This window comes from Macaca nemestrina, chromosome 10, assembly GCF_043159975.1.
Source record: "Macaca nemestrina isolate mMacNem1 chromosome 10, mMacNem.hap1, whole genome shotgun sequence".
NCBI lineage: Eukaryota > Metazoa > Chordata > Mammalia > Primates > Cercopithecidae > Macaca > Macaca nemestrina.
The window spans coordinates 117932746-117950351 of NC_092134.1; the positions used below are offsets into that span (position 1 = coordinate 117932746).

The 17606-nt window shown below is 34.6% G+C and overlaps 1 protein-coding gene across 19 annotated transcripts in view; it reads left to right on the forward strand.

Moving 5' to 3' along the window:
• The window catches only part of LOC105492120 (SRY-box transcription factor 5), a 1036234-nt gene that overhangs the window by 479350 nt on the left and 539278 nt on the right, over positions 1-17606 (forward strand). The gene's annotated exons all lie outside the window — the stretch shown is intronic.

Below are 17606 nucleotides of genomic sequence, written 5' to 3' on the forward strand. Positions count from 1 at the left end.
AAGTAATATAAGATTACTTTCAAAGCTAGCAAATAGATTTGCTGTTCCTGTGGCAGTTTTTACAAGCACTGTAGGAATTTAGCATTGTGCCCTGAGTTGATTCTGTAATCATGTCTTAGGAGAAACAAATTGTGAGAGTCTATGTAGTCTGGGTAAGTACTTATTATACTTCAGAGATTTTCAATTATTTCCAACTAGGGGTTTCTTAACTAAGAGTATATTTTGACAATGAAAAAAAAAAAGTACTGCATTTTCCCCTTCCTTAACAGCCAAATTATGTTTGCCAATGCTTCCACCGGAAACAGAGAGAGTCCTAGGTAGAACAGTTTAAAAAACATTTTGAATACTCTTGGCTTTCTTAACCACCCAAAAGAAAACTTCTGATTTGGCAAAACTAGTCTGAGGCGAGAAATACTTTAAGTATTTTACTACCAAGTAAAATATTTGTAGTGTAATTTCAAATACTTTTTTTTTTTTTTTTTTGGCATATGCTTGCTTGTCTGTGTGGACAACTTATGATGTTTATCTTACCTGTGGGGATTATTTTACCAATTTCTGTGTGCTGTGTAAGCTTTTATTTGAGGAGGGTGTCAGAGGGAGGGATATTTTCATAGTTAATTTCTTTACCCAAATTTTTTATTAGTTTTTCTTCTTTGTCAATGACAAGATTTTTTTTCTTTCCAAAATGAAGAACTTTTCTTCTTTCAAATACAACAAATTTCATTTTGTCGTAAGAATTACATTGATGAGACATCTTTCTAGATATCCCTCTCTCCCATTTGTTAGGAAGTAATTACATAAGGAAATAGTAGCTTCTAGGGTGTATGTGGGACTTAGCCCGTAACTATTAACATACATATATATTATAGCCAAATAGTTAACAAAATATAATTATGTAGTTGTATGAAATAAAGTCCTGGTTTAACATAAGGATACTTTCACTTATTTGTTGGAGCTGAGAATGAGGGCTCCGAGGTCACACTGCCATCTGACAACTTTGATGTTTCCCCTGACTAGCTATGACTGTGGGCAAGTTAGTTGACCTCTGTAAAGTGGGCATAAAGTTGTAGCCAACTCATAGAGCCATTGTGAGAATTAACTGAGATGGTGTATCTGGGACACATATAGCAGAGTCCCTGGCATAAGCCCACATTACATTGTATAGTTTTCAGATGGCTCAAAGGTGTTCCATTGAGGGGATGAATTTGGGGTGAACAGGGGCTGAAAGGCATCTGCTGCCCCTCTTGCTGGCCATGCTCTCACTTGCTGGGCAAGGTTGGGCAAAAGAAAGTATCTTTTTAATTTGAACAGAGGAACCCAGTAGGATAGTGGTGGCTGTATATGTCAGCTGGTTTTATTATCATACTAAGAACATGTGCCCTCTTTTTTCAGGTAGTCCTTGTGGTTTTGAAGTCAGCCTATGTCTCACAGAATCATTGTGAGGGTGTGATGTTAACAACACTTCTTCCATAAGGTAGTTAGAAAGCGAAAAAGACAGATAGCTAAGTGATTATATCAATATAAACATAATCACTCAAAGGTTTCTGTTAGCCTCAGTGTTATTATATAAAGCTTATCAATTAGCACAAAGATAACTATAGTTAAGAGATATCATTTATAGTATTAATGAAAAACATGTAGTGATGATATCACATCACTATCCATAACAGAACAACTATTAAAAGGCAATTTATGCTTTTTGAGTTTACACTGGAGTTCTAGAATAAAATGGGAGGGGAACATAATTAGAAACGGCATGAGGAGCACCACTTTTGAAACTAATGCTGACAGCTGATGATAAGAGCAAAGTTATTATAACTGGTAGGATGGGTGGACGTTTGAATTGTTGAAATGTGCTGTGTTCATATTTTACTTTCAATATTTTCCCCTGATGTAATGGATTCTGAAATGAAATGTATAGAGGACTATTTTTAAACTAAGATTTCATTTTAAAGAATGTCACACATAAGGGATTTAATTAAAGGATAATGAAGGAGCAAAATAAGGAATCAGGAATCTTAGGTCTTGGAGACATACTCAAGATATGAAATCAATTTTATTCTGAAGCTCACACTGGAGATAAAAGTCAGGATCTCCCCCATGTTTTCTGTGATACTAAGGAAATTAAGTCAGAATCCCATTTCTACAGTAGACTGTTTCACTTAACTATTTTACTGACGCCACTTCACCCTTCTGCTTCCTGAATCTAGACACAAACTGAATTTTTCCCCTTGGACTGCTCTTCTTTCTCCACTGCCTCTGATCAAATATCACCTGGATATTTTAGATTGGCAATTTCATGTAGTTCAACCTTATAGATACATCCAGCCTAATGTAGACCTTTCAGATCATGTTGACTTCCTTCCTCTTTTGGCCACGATATCTGTGGTTTCCAAATCATACAGATTTTTTATCTCCTCAGTGCTTTTCCTCCTTTCCTTTTGCACTGCAGAAATACCAGACCCTCATTCCTTCTCCGGTGAAATCCTGAAGTAGCCTTGGCATTTGTTTTTCTAGCTCTCTATCTGGTCCCACATGAGTCAACTGTACTTAAGGGTAGCACTTAAGGACCAGCAACTACCCTATGGCTCCAGCCTAGATTTCCAGACCTATTTTGCCCTAATTCCATATAAATAGCCTCATTAGAAACAAAGTGGGCCACTAATTATTCCTCATTATGATCCACACACATTACTGTTTCCTTGTGTTTTTACATTTTATTTCTTCTTGCTTCTCCCCTACTCTTTCCCAAACCCCAGCTATAGCTATATTCTAAGTTTTTTTACCTTTCAATCCTGATACACTTAGCATGATGCTTTTCAGATGATCACGCGGTAACTGTGATAAGTTACACTCAGGATGCTTCCCATAGTTCTGGGGAATTTCCACTTTTGACCTCTGAACTGAGAAAAAAAAAATGTTATACCTATTTCTGCACCTACAGTGCTTCACAGTGAGTGATTACAAATGTTTAATTGTATGTTTTCCCAGCCGATTATAAACTGCATTAAGGCATCTACAATGTGTATTGTACTGTAGCATGGCTTGGTACAATGCCTGGCAGATAGCATATGCTTAGAAAATACTGTAGAATACATGTTGCAGAAAGTTGGTGCTCAGAATATGTTTTAAATCTCGTATGCGTGATTATATATATTTGGTCTTTATAATTCACAGCATAATAACTGATGAAATAGTCACTATTACATTTTTTTTTCATGTGTTCAGGGAAGGAGGTCCTTTAATTTGCTTACTAAGGTTTAATCTTATGGTGGAGTGGAGAAATAAACATTTTATTATAGAATACATTGAATATACTTGAAAAATTATCAGCCATTAGATTAGGGAATGCAGTTTTAGTTTTCATAACAAATGAAAATCTATATGCTGTCAAGGAAATGGTTATTCTAACATTTAAGGAATTACACAAATTCAGTTCTTTAATATGACACAATAATAGAAAGAGTCCTCTTTGTGATGTTAGGGCAGCTAAGCATGACCAACATAACTTAGAAGTTTGTTGCCATTATTATCATTAAATGTATCATTATATCTTTGTGTAATTAAATGTTTATAAAATCAAATGAGATGAGGTATACTTCGAATAATTAGTGGGTTAGAATAAATGAAGAATTTATAAAGTATATTAATAGTAAGAGGACACCTGACTGAAATCTCAACAGCATAGATAACTATGACCTGAATTAAAAAGAAGAAAAAATTAACAAAAATAAGATCAAACAGTATTAATATTTCTGCATTTCAGGTGAGGTAGCTACATTTTCCTTGTATTTTTCTTCTCATTATCTGTAAAAATCCATAGAAACCAGTCTCTGTACAGCTCCAGATGCCCCCAATTCCATTTTATATGGTATTTCCAATAAGGGCACCATTTCTTGCAAAGAATATTACATCTCACTAATTGTCCTACAAATCCCATTCTTAATTAAAATCAAAATCTTAATTGTAACAACTTTACTATATAGCTTGCAAATATGTGTTCTTTCTTGTTTGTTTGGAGGATGAGGCTCTGGATACATCTTTTTTTTTTTTTTTTTTTCCTTTCGAAAGGAGCAGCCCTGGTGAGAAAAATTTACAGCAATTGATTTTGTTTGTTTGTGGCTGCAGCCATAAAAACTCCCAGACAAAACTAAATAGTGCTTGTGGGGCTCAGACATGGTGGTTCACAGGGAAACAGTGAATTTTATAATACTGATAATGCTAAACAATAAGACAAGGTATAATAGTTCCAATCCCATCATTTGTCTCTGCTTTGTCCTGAGTTGTACGCTCCGTCATGCATATGCTGGCTATAATGTGACATATTTAATTCTGCATTTAGTCTCTGCTTTGTTACACATGCTCGAAAATAGCAAGTCAGCTTCTCAAATGCCATGTACCAGCCCTCTAACAACAACAACAACAAAATTAAATACAAAATAAGTTTGAATAACAGTAATGGTGGGAAAATCTATCCCAGGGTTCATTCTTTTTACAGGGAGTTGGCAAACCAGGAAGAATAGACTTTGTCATGTGCAAATATGGTGACCATAAATGGTGCTGGAGGCTTTTTCCATTGTCCTCTGAGTTTGCCATGAGAGAAAGCGGGTGAGAGAAAGAAAGACACGTTTGATAGAGTTGTGAAGAACGTTTGAATGGCTATTGGGTGTTGAGCATTGTCTTGCAGTGACCTCAATTCGGTACAGTAGAGACCCTTGAAAGCACTGTCTGAAGTCACAATACCACTATTCTCCTCCATTTAGTAAAAGGGATTAGTTAAAAGGGTGACGTTCCGTGCAGAGAGTTCCAAGTATTCCATGAAACAAAAGGCTCTGAAATGTTTTTGAAGTTATTTTTAATTGAGTTGAACTAATTTAATAAAGGTCCTACGGAGGAAAAAAAATAAAGGAATGTGATTGTTTTATGATTCCTCACAGATGGAATGGACATTTATAGCATACTTTTCCTTTAGTGTTCCAGAGAACAGTAGCTCCATTTACAGCTACTGTTAGCAATTTAAAACTGCTCCAAAATGAAGTCTTTCAAGAAGTTGACAGCTTATAAATAAATCTGTCTGATAAAATTGAACATAAACTGCATCTGTGGTTAGTTTGCCAAAATTAATTCTACATTTAATTAGAGATAGCAGTCAAACATATTTAATAAAAAACAGTCTTGGAGAGTAAATCAAATGAAGTCAGATTTTAGCAGACGTTTTGCATTTTTTTGCAAGGAGTGATGAAATGACCTCACCTCTCTGATTCCCAGTTATATGGTAGCGCGGGCTCTGTAGAGTTATGGCGAAGCCAATGAGTTCACACTGTTTGGAAAGGTTCCTTGCTCAGCTTAGGATAAAGAGAGAAAACGATCATTTTGTGATTTCTCTTGATATCATCATTGGATTTTACACTGATGCCATATGTATTAAATTCACAAGTTAATAAGCGTATTACTGCTAATAATTACAGAGACCAGGCTAAAATACTTCTAACTTACAGAAGTGCAAGTACAGGGAATTGTCCTTAAAGTTTGTTTTTTGTTTACTTTTTTGGCAGTCTTCATTGTTGTTGTTGTTGTTTAACTTAGCCATTCCAATGAGATGTATTAAAATCATACAGTAGCTACAATGCCATTTCTTCCCCCTAAAAGACTTTTTAAAAATTCAGCTTTGCTCATCAAATATTTGTGCTCACTCTGCATGGTTTAAGCAATGTGCCATAGCTGTAGAATCCTGGGGAAGACGCAAAAACACACAGATCAATCAGAATGCAGCAAACAATATTTTGGAACCAAAGTGACTTACAGTTCAGAGGGCAAAGAAGCAGATCTTCAAACATTGGAAGTTTCAAAACACAGTCCATAGTCCTGGGTGAAGTAAATAGACAATAGAAACCAGCATTGGCAATAAAAATTTCAAATGCGGATAAAAATTATATTTGTCTACATAACACACAAAAATTAAAGTCAACTAAGCCAAATTTCATTTTGATCTTTTTAAGAGCATGATGTTACTTTCTTGAAATGTGGGGAAATTTAAGAAATATATCATTGTAGGAGATAACACTGTGGCACGTAGTTAATGTCAAATTTGAATTTGACATTCAACATTTATTTATTGAGTTCCTATATGTTAGCATTGCAATCATAGAAATGGTTAATCTATACTAAATATTTTTCCAAAGTGTTCACATGTTTTTGTGTCATGCAGTTATTAATACTGCTTCTGACTAAAATACACAAAGGCATTCTTTTCAGTTCAAGATGTTTTGTCCTCTCAGAAAAGTATTTTTATTTTACATGCAGTAATTTGCCTTCCCAGTAACTTTATACAATTTTGCTAAAAATTGTAAGGAATAAAAGTAGTGTGAACTTATTCCTGAAGTTAAAACAATATATCATTGTTCCAAGGTTTCCTCTGTGAGCCTTACATTGCTTGTACTCTGAAAAAATAAAGCAGTAGTATACAACACAGACAGTTTGTCTACTAATTATTTTTAGTTCTTCTGTGGAATAATTAAGCTGTCTTAAAACTCATAGGTAGACTTATAAGGATGTTAATGTGTTATACTTGTTTAATCACTTATTAAAATAGACATCAGCTCTTGAGTGTAACTACCAAGAAAAGGTGTTTAAATATCAGGTATGTCAAAAAGAAGAGTTGGCCAGTTCAATCATGCTATAACATATAAATCATCAATAACCAAAGGACTGATTGATCTCCTTAGTATATGTATTGATACTATATATTGATACTTTGTATATATATAGATACTATATTGATGTAATGACTGCTCTCCTTAGTATATATATTGGACCCAAGAAAACAGTTTTTTTAATCAATGGTTTCAAATTAGTGTTTCAGTGTCGTTGCAGGATTAGTATATTATTAATGCAACTTTATGGATAAATACCAAATTACTCTTCTGTCATTTAATAAAAATAAATAAATAATAAAAACATTCTCCTTAATTTAGGAAATATGGAAAAATATAGTATTTATTCTCATGTCATACCTTTTGTAGGTACTTGGAAAATAACTTTTCTCAAAGTTGCATTTAACAACTTTGTTATAGTTTATAACATGAACAACTTTGGAAATATGGGTTAACAGTTAGATGGTTCCCTGTGGTCTTGGCAGAAAAGCCCTTTCAGCAGTTGATCTTATCTTGGGCAAGTCATTTAACCTGGCTGGGTCAAGGTTACTTTCTCTTTAAAATGAAAATCTTAAGTAAATTGTGAAGCAGTTTTTTTTTTCTTTTTAATTTTATTATTAGAGCATTTCTATCCACCCTACTTTTTTTTCCTCTTAATTTAAACAAATGCCGTGTCTTTTAATCATTTTGGCCGCTTCGTGAGGTGATACTGAACAGAGCAAAACTCATGGGGGAAGGGAGACATAAATTGCACCTGGGCAGAGTTGTAATTTTTGCTGTATCATCAGGTGTAAAAAATTAACGGTAAGCCAAGAAGGAGGGCCGTTGATGGTTTCACTACATTGATGAAAGACACTAAGTCGCAATAACCATCTTTCTATTAAAAAATTCTACAATGACGATAAAACATTCTTTCATTGCTAAGGAAGTTGAGAGGTTTGGTTAAGCAATGCCTTAGAAAGTGCTCTGTAAAGATATATATTCTAGAAATGCTAAATAAAGTTTAGAAAAGCCTTGTAGTTCCTGGAAATGAACACATTGGATATATAAAGTTGAGGCTTTGTGGAGAGCATAGAGATAATTGCTCTCAAATATCAGTGCCTTTACCTTACTTGAGGTTCTTACCATGGGTCACAGTGTATCACAGTGTTCTCCCAAGCAGACTCCCTGCCTCCTGTCTCTTGTTACAGATCCATTTATCTCACTATGATGCCAGTTATCTTTTAAAAATGCAAATCTGGTTATGTCATCCTCCTGATTGAAAGCCTTCAGTGACTTTCAGTTGCCTGCGGGCTAAAGTCTAAACACCTAAGCCAGGCAAAAAGACCCTTATCTCTCTCTCACTCCAACAGAGCTTTCCAGCCTTCACTATATGTGGTTGCTTACCCTTGTCCAGGTAATTCAAAGATTCAGTAACTATGGCTCGTGTTTAAAAGCCACAACTAACATCATATCTTCTGTCAAGCTTTCCTTTTTCAGGTACCTCCTCCTCCTTGTACAAACTGTATTATCACGCCCACTTCACAAAGTTCTCTCTCTCTCCCCTCTCCCATAGCTAGTGTTACTTCTTAGTCACCTTTTTCTAAACCTGTTTTTAAAAATACCCGCCACTAAACACAGCATATCTATTTAAGATTTAAAAATAAGCAAATGTAACTTTGTAAGACAGTAAAATGTAATTAATAGATGAAATTTATTTTGTTGTCGTGTGTTTTATGGAAGTTATTTCATCTATGTACATATTATAAAGATAAAAGTTATGCTTTTTAAATATAAATTCTAATAATATGTCTGTGCACTATAATTCAATGGAAATATAGGTTGCAGGTCTCCATGGTTTTTTAATATTATTTAAATATTTCCAAATTATTCTTAAGGCTTCTCAAAGCTTATGTATTTAATGTAACATTCAGAATTGCTATGGGTGTGTTGTTAAGATTTTAAATTGCCATTTTGAAGCCAAAACTGAGGTTTGTCTTCACTGAGCTACGTATATATTTGAAAATACCTTTTGAAGAGAAGTACCACCTTGTATAAATTAGTAATTTCTTTTAATTGCCTCAAATGTTTCAGTCTCATGTGGATTTTTGAAGTTGTGTGCAGCTTTGATGTTTTATTAATTATTTTCAAGGTGGCTTTCTTTCCAGAGCGAAGCATACATATTGATTTTGTGTATGATGAAGACTGAAATTTCTATCTTGGCACTGATACTCCTTGCAATCAGATCTAGTAAGGGTTTGATCGTTTTAAGCAACTCTCCAACAGTTAACTGTTGGCTGCCAAAGTTCAATTTAGATAAGTGAAGGGGAAGAGTTTAGAAATTTCACACATTAAATGTGTGATGGGAAAAACCCAATATAATGTATTAAAGATGCAGCCTTTGGAAGGAAAACATGGAGTATCAGAAGAATTGTGTGCCAGTCTCCAAAGGTTTTCAGTCAGGTTTGGTTCAGAAAAGCCCTTGAATGTGTTGGAAGCAGATCTTGGAAGGGGCTGTGTGGTGTGTCGGGGAAAGCACCAGAGTCAGTCTTGGTTACACATAGACTGTAAAGTCGACTGTGGTAGGATGACAAAAATTGGTCTGTGTAGCTTGCCACTGCCAATCTTCATGATTGATACAGATTGTTGGAGCCATAGCTATCATATGGTGCTCCATATTGATTGTTAAATCTGCAAAAATGAATTATTTGGAATGTATTTTTCCATCCCATTGGCTAATTCTTCCTGTGTCAAAGAGTTTTAAAACATTTGACCTTCACTCTCAATTCTCAGTTGTTACCATGATTTGAAGGAAACGATAGAACTGTTTATTCATAGGGCTTGGAGAATGGTATTGTAATCTAATTCTTAAGGAATACTATAAAGGAGAGCTTCACATTTGAAAAGTCAGTATATGAAAGGTTCTCAGTAAGTTAGTAGTTTCTATTTTTAGGGATGGTTTAGACTTTATTTTTTTTTTAGAAAAAATTGCCATCTAGACTTTATGAAAGAGAATTAGAGGTCTCACGCCAGATAAACTCCTTAGAAGAGCTTTCAGTCTTACCAACCATTACAAAAAAAAAAAAAAAGCTAGCTTTGGATCTTTTTTAGTATTTCACATTGGTCCTATTTATCTATAGAATTCAAATGCAATCAACATGAATATGAAAATACTTCAGGCTTTTTCAAATGGAAAAAGATTCTGCATGTTTGCAAGGGGCAAGTGACATAGGAGAGTTTTCTTTAAATCACCTATAATGTCAGGATCATTATAAAATAAGCAACCAGAATGCTGGATTGTGCTGTTGGAAAGAACCCACGTAAGAATGAAAACAGATGGTATTATCATTCTACCCCAAGCACTGTGTGGATTTTTTTGGTCAGAGTCTGATTGAAGTTTCTGAAATTATTAAGTGGATAGATAATAGAGAGTAAGTAAATGAGAGCATGGAGGGCTTGCCAAGTCTTTAATGCTCACTTAAACAAAACTGCCTGCAGGTTCAACAAACCCATGCCTGGGTTTTGTGGGTTTACAAGGTCCGTCTCCAGAAAAGTTGTTTTAGGTGATGGTCACCATTTTAATTAAAGGAATATCAAACTATATGTTTAGAGAGATAATAACAAGCCGCCCAAACCCAGATGCTAGATGCCACACATGTTGGAGAGGGCTATAAGAGAGGAGAAAGAAACCAAAGGCAAAAAAACTCTTTCTCATTCTACAGGCTGGATTTAAAGTAAACCAATGGGGCGAAAGTTACAGCCATTTTCATTTTCCATCCCAGAGATCTTCCTCCCCAGTGTTCTCCTTTACTCCACATCTAATTATGGAGTATCTCCATTTCTTCCTCTCCAATTGCTAACTCCATTTCTCTTTGGCGGGAATCAGCATCTTGCCTTTGTGTGCAGGAATTTGTGCATTCTGAGCATTTCCTTTGCATTACATTATATGTTAGTGTAATTTTACTTTGGCCTCCTTGGCTGCTTTGAAAAATCGTCATGAGTTAAACAGTTTAGGAAAAGTTGAAAAAACAAACAAAACAAGCCATGAGATTCAGTGATTACTCTCAGTTAGATTCCAGCTGAGGAGCATTTAAACTTTGGGTTTGCTTATTTTGATCATGTCTTTTTTTAAAAAAGTGGCTCAAACATGTTTTGTAAAGTGTAATTTTCTTGATTAAAATAATAAAAAGCTTCTTTAATTCTTTTAGAGAAACTTTTGGGCAGCTTTGGATTATGGCTCTACCCCCTATATATCTCTGCAATTTTACGGTGACTACCATTAGAACTAAATATTTTTTTTCCTTTTTCCTACAGTCCAGATAATGTAGGTCATAGCCATCTAATAAGAAAGAACAGGATTTCTTATACTTAGCCTCTCATTTCTCAAAACATACTGACAAATATAATACTGAGTTTTCATTTAAGACTTATGTGCTATGAAAAATTAGGAAAACCTGCAGGTCCTGTTTCTGACTGGCACTGACTTTGTATTTTTTTAATTTTTTTAAATTTGAGACAGGGTCTTACTCTGTTGCCCCAGGCTGGAGTGCAGTGATGGTGTCATAGCTCACTGAAGCCTCAAAACTTCTGGGCTCAAGCAATCCTCCTGCCATAGCCTCTCAAGTATCTAGAACTACAAGCAAGCACTACCACGCTCAGCTAATTTTTATTTTTTTATTTTTTGTAGAGATGGGGTCTCTCTATGTTGTCCAGGTTGGTCTTGAATTTCTGAGCTCAAGCAGTCCTCCCGCCTTTGCCTCCCAAAGTGCTGGGATTACAGGGGTGAGCCACCATGCCTGGCTGACATAGCCTATTAATGAAAAGGACTATCAGCAGGAAGCTAATCAGTTTAGGCTTGGAGAGTAAACAAATGAAACAAAACAAAAAAAGAAAGTAATCCAAAGAGTAGAAACCAAATTTCCTAAGTTATATAGTAGAGTCATTTCATTGTTAAGATTTCTGAGTAGGTCACAAAACTTTCAAGAGAAATGTGATAAATCCTTCAGAGAAATGGTGAAAGTAAATTCAAGAGTGGTATGAAAAGCTATGGAATTTTCTTTAACACATACAAATTTTGTTTATGTGAAAAAAATTAAGACTTCTTAAATTGAATATTGAGCTTTTTTTTTTTTTTTTTTTTTTTTTTTTTTTTGGTAATTTACAGAAATAAACATTGAGCCTGACACCAGGTTTGTGTGGGAGTAAGGTAAATTTGGGCTAAATGACTGATGTACTATTTGGGTATAAACATTAGATTCCATATTGCAACTGTCTGTCACTACTCTTGTCATTAATCAAATAGGTACTAAAATGTACAGCAATGTTTAACTATATTTAATGTAGTTAGTTTTTATAGTCATTGCTGGTTAACTATCCAGGTGCAGGTGGTAGCTATTTTTTTTCCTGATTTAAGATTATGAAATCATTCACTATCTTTCTATAGAATTAGAATTTGAGTATACAGGTTTGATTTGATCTGCTGAATTTGGTGTCATTTGTGGTCTAGAGAAAATGCAGTATTTAAAAATCATGGACATTACTGCAGTGCTGGGGGAAGAGGAAATAAATGTATAGGATTCTTGTGTGTGACCTGATGAGAGATAAAGTGCATTTATATTTCCATTTGGATACATTTATGAATTTAGGAATAAAACCCATGAATTTGAAAGAGAAATGAGAGCTGTGTGGTTCTACTGAACTTGCGCTGTGTCTTGTGTACATTGAGCTTGTTTTTGAAGGATGTAGACATGGTCTCTGTCATCCAGGCTAGAATGCAGTGTCAGATTTTATTGATAATTTATCAAAAAGTAATCTGATAGAAGTCTCACCTTTTCTCTATCTCACATTTACTCTTCCATATTAATTATGAAATAGCTAAAAGCTGGGACCTAGGTTAAAGCAGCAATAAATAAGTAAAAATTATTGTCTATTCTTTCTGCATGGTTTTATAAAATTTCATAAATTCATTGTGTATTATTTATTTATTTATCTTTCCTCTCAGAAGATATCAAAAATATGTAATCGGAGCACTTGTGCTAGGTAAAAGATTAAATTTGAATCACTATTGAAAAATTCTAGTTTCTAATGCAGATGTTTATTTGAAAAATGATAGATGGTCCTTCAGGGTCCCTGAAGTGTTTTCATAGATTCTCATGCGTGGTTGGCAGTTTTATTGAAAACGGCTGTAAATCAGTAAAGTAAGCTACAAATACGTTTTATGTCATCTTTAGAGCAACAGTAAGTTACCACCCCGGGAAATGAAGAGACCATTTTTACAGAAGGTAGCATGATAAGGTGTTGAAATGAAAAGACATGTTCACAAAGGTGTCCCCAGCACTTAGTTATTAATAACAGTGTAAATAGAGGTGTATGGAGATAAAGATTAGAGTCAAGATTGTCCATGGGATCGTAAACTTAAATTTTTAGAACCATGTGTGGGTTTTTTGTTTGTTTGTTTTTTTGTGTGTTTCGGTGGTTATTCTTTTACAAGATGTTTATTGACTAGCAGATTGGATTTGAGCTCATATGCTATAGGATCCAGGTGAACTCATGTTCTCCAAATGCATCTGTTGTTTGCTTCTTCCAGAATAAATATTACAATCCTTGATGAACAACAGCTGGAAGGCTTGCCTGTGGTTGCATTCCTCTTGGGTTCACAGGATGAAATCACTTGTGCACCATTGACAATTTTAAATGGAGAAGAAAAGTATATTCCATCATAAGATGTCATAAAAAAAATCTTTGTTTTGCAAATATATTTTCCATTTTTACTTTTCTTTAAGGTGTCCTTTTTAGGATAGTAAATGATTTGGAGGACATACGCGTCCAACATTACAATGTAGATACATTCAACATTCTCTGTGACTTATCTATGTTTTCTTTAAAAAAAATTGTTATGTGTTCTGCATGTAAAGTAGGGTTTAATTTAATGTATAGTAAATGTCCAGGTAGAGTTTGTCAAAGCATTCAAAATAGAAACAATTCAATCATTATACTGTGAAGTGATATTTTTATAGGTATCTTTTAAGGCATGTGAGACACTTTATTAATATTTTAATTTATTTTACTGTTTGAGGTGAGGAGTAGGTTTTTTCCATTAATGTCTCATGGAGAAGTTGATAAAATGGTGCTAATGGACAGAACCATGGACTGGAAGTAAGTAGTTATGGCCACATTGCTGCTATCAAAGAGCTTTAGAGCCATGGGCAAGAGCTCTTATCCCCCAGGACACACTTCCTCCTGTCTAAAGCTAGCAATTGCATTGGATGATTTCTCAAATCTGTGAGCTTATTATGACTTCTAAACAGGTCTCAAGTTTCTTCATAGTTCCTGCCAACACTGATCTCATCCCTTTCTGACTTTCATTGCAGGTGTTATCTGTTCCATAAATTGTGGTAGTTGATTATATTTAATGATATAAATTATCATACAATCTTTTATATGGCAATCTGTTTTTATTTCTTTTAGGAGCACACATTTTAATAATATTCACTGTCTCATAAGGTTAATTCTTATCTTGCCAATGAAATATCCAAGCATCTCCAGGAAAGAAACTTTGCTCTATATTTCTTCTTTTTTCCCGTTCTCCTTTTAACACATTACAGAATAGTTGTCACAGCTATTTGAAGTGTTGATAAACTTATCAAATTCAATTGCAAACTTATTTAGAACCCATGCAGTATGTTTGATTCAGAACCATAGAAATAGAACATAGCTAACACTTGAATGAGAATTGGGAAACCTGAATTCCAGTCCAAGTTTCAACATTATCTGGCTATGTTCCCTTGAACAGGTTACTTTGTGCTTCAGTTTACTCATCTCTAAAACGAGGAAAAGGGATCAACTAATGTCTAAGATTCCATCTAACTTTCAGTTTTTATAAATTTGTTTCTGCAGATGCTATCATGGCAGTGATAAACAACTTTGCCTAGCATTTTCAAAACATAATCTACCCCTCCTCAAGCATTTTTCATCATTCTTTAATTCTGGTGATTTGCCACATATTTATTGAGCACCTGTTATAAACTAAGTACTATGGATTAGAAAACAAGGCTTGATTCCACTTGTTGTTTAAATGTGGGCAAATCTTTTCACGTTCTTGAGCCAGCTGCCTAATGGAGATAGCAATAGCTGCCTTACATGGTTGATGTGAGGATTAAATTAGCCAATGCAGTTAGGCATTTTGCCGAATACCTACCAGATAGAATGGGGTTAATATTGTTATTAACATTGTTATTTTGTGATGCATTTAATTTTTAAGCCATTAATTGGGGTCATATGTAATGGTCTACATGGTATAAATATAGCATAACTAATTGTTTAAGTATAATAAATGCAGACTTTCACATGCAGCTTTATGTTGAGCAAGTTACTTATCCTTTGTCTTGCAAACTTGGGACAGAAATGCCAGTCTCTTATTGTGCTCAGGACTAAGTGAGTTTAAAATAAGATAATGTACAGAAAATTTCCAGCATAATGTTTGGCGTATAAGGTTCAAACATATTTGTTCCAGATAAAACTAACCTTTGGTGATTAGGCAAAGCTAGCCTAGTTTTGTTCTAGGCAAAATTAATCTATGGAGGTTACCTCTGGTGGATAATTGACTGGAAGGGCATGCATAAACTATCTGGCATGACAGAAATAGGCTGTATCTCAATCCAAGGATGATTATATAAATGGATAAACAGGTAAAAATTCTTTGAGCTGTACACTTAAGATTTTTTTTATTTTACTGAATATAAATTATGTCTAAAAATGTTTGTTCTCTTCCCTAAACATAAATACCATATTACATTTTTATACTGGAAAAAGTCTCAACTAATGATAATACTATTTTTCTAATGGCATGGTTAAAATATCAGTCCTTTACAATAGTTTGTTTTTTTTTAAACAATAAATAAAGATGAAAAAGGGCACCATGATTCCATGAATTTCCTGAGGTCTGAAAGTAGTTGGAGGAACATTCAGTAGTTATATGTATTTCACCACCCCCATTGTTTCAATTTGGCACACCATATTTTAGGATATTTATTGCCCACCTAGTTTTGGGACCTGCTCTTTTCCCTGGCACAGACAAAACTGTCCATTATGGAGCATTATTTTTACTAGGGTGTGATCAAAGGGCCTGATCAGTCCTGTTGCCTCTTTCTTTCTGTATTTTTCTGAGATGAAGCATCACTTATGATTTATTCCAATCAAGCTTTATTTAGAATTGGGTCTGTAGGAAGGGGTGGAAATGGAGGGGGAGGGAGCGGAAGGGACAGCATAAATATATACATGTAGTGTGTGAAAATAAAGAAAGGCATCTTTTGTTACAGCTGGTCGCAGGAGAAGTTTCTGCTTGCACTGCTGAAGATAGTATGAGAAGATTAGTGTTGTTGCGGCGAACTCAGGACAAAGACGGGCTGTGTGAGAGGGATCAGTATGTTTGCTCAGCAGAGCTCTCTCCCCAGTTGTTGACAGATTTAACTGGTGTAATGTTAGGCCTGGCTGGCTCCTCCCCCTGATTGTCAAGAAGCAATAGGTGCAGTAGGAAATGGCCATGTGGAGGATACCATGAATTCCCTATTTGTGTAGTAGCTGTAGCTTTGGGTGGGGATTTAATATTGAATGGACTCCAGATTGTCTAAATTGCAATCACAGTGTTTATTTAAATAGCCTATGGGGACCATTAAAGCATTTTAACTTTTGCTCCTATGTTTCTCGTGTTATGAAATCTTGAAGCGCATTGGGGAGAAAAGAAAAATCCAGCCTTGTAAAAGCATTAGGATGCTAGAAGTTCTCCCTGCTGCCAAAAATGCTTCAAGAGTTTTAGTTCTCTGAACTAATGTGTAATATGATGGATGGGATCCTGCTGTGATCTCTAACTAGGGGATTTTCCCTGTGCAGATACACTGATCTGTCACTATGTAATCACTGCTATGTCATTTTGGGAGACTCTTTCAGATATCGGTTCTCCACTTGTAACGCTGAAGTCTGTTCTTCTCATAATAATTTTTATAATGATGTATCTTTAAAATTACATAAGACTGTATTTTAATTACATCGTTGCTTTGCTATGCAATTATTACACTTTAATTTTAGATTAAGAAAAGCTATTTCTTTTACAATACTGGGCCAGAATGATGGTGAAACTTTAGTTTGATGTACATGGTGTAAAACCATGAACTTGAGGTGTGGGGAAAACATGCATACCTATTTCTGAGGTAGAGCTTTTAAATAGAAAGTGTGCTCTATTTGTTTTCCATGCTGATTTAAAACAATAAAATTCAAAACACCTCACAAAAATATTGTCACTTAAAGTGCTAACAAACATTTCTACAGTTGGTTTACTTCTCCAGGAAAATTTTGCCTATTTTTTTTTAAGGCCCTAAGTCTGGAGTTTCATTTGACAATGCAGAATATTATTTTCTGATTATGCAAGCAACCTAGTCCTTGAGATCTTTCTGAATTGCTGAGCTTCATTTTCAACTTTTTTTTTTTTTTCAAATTCCTGCTAAGTTTCTGGAGTTATGCTAACTCCTTGAGCTATATAAAAATAAGTTCCTGTTTTTGAGGCTCTAACTCTGGGTGACAGGACAAGGTGTTCCTCATTAGACTATTTCAGGGCACTTCTAGGGCCCTTGAAGGCCAGCCCTTCTGCATCCTTTTTGCCATATGTATATAGTGGTGATAGCAATACCTATTTATCTTGGATATAAACTAGGAACTAATGTACTTATATATATATATATAAAATACAAATATATTGTATATATATATAAATTTGACCTTTCTAAAAATAAAGATACCTTAAGAGTTGTTTTGCTGAGGAGATGAGTACATCAGCAATAGGATATCTTAAAAATGAGTAACTTCCATTCTGCAGCTGGGCAGTGGCATTTAACTTGAACAAAACCATACATAAATGAAGGCTTCTATAACATCACAAGTTTTCTAAAATAATCTCTTTTATTTATCGTCACAGCTAATTAC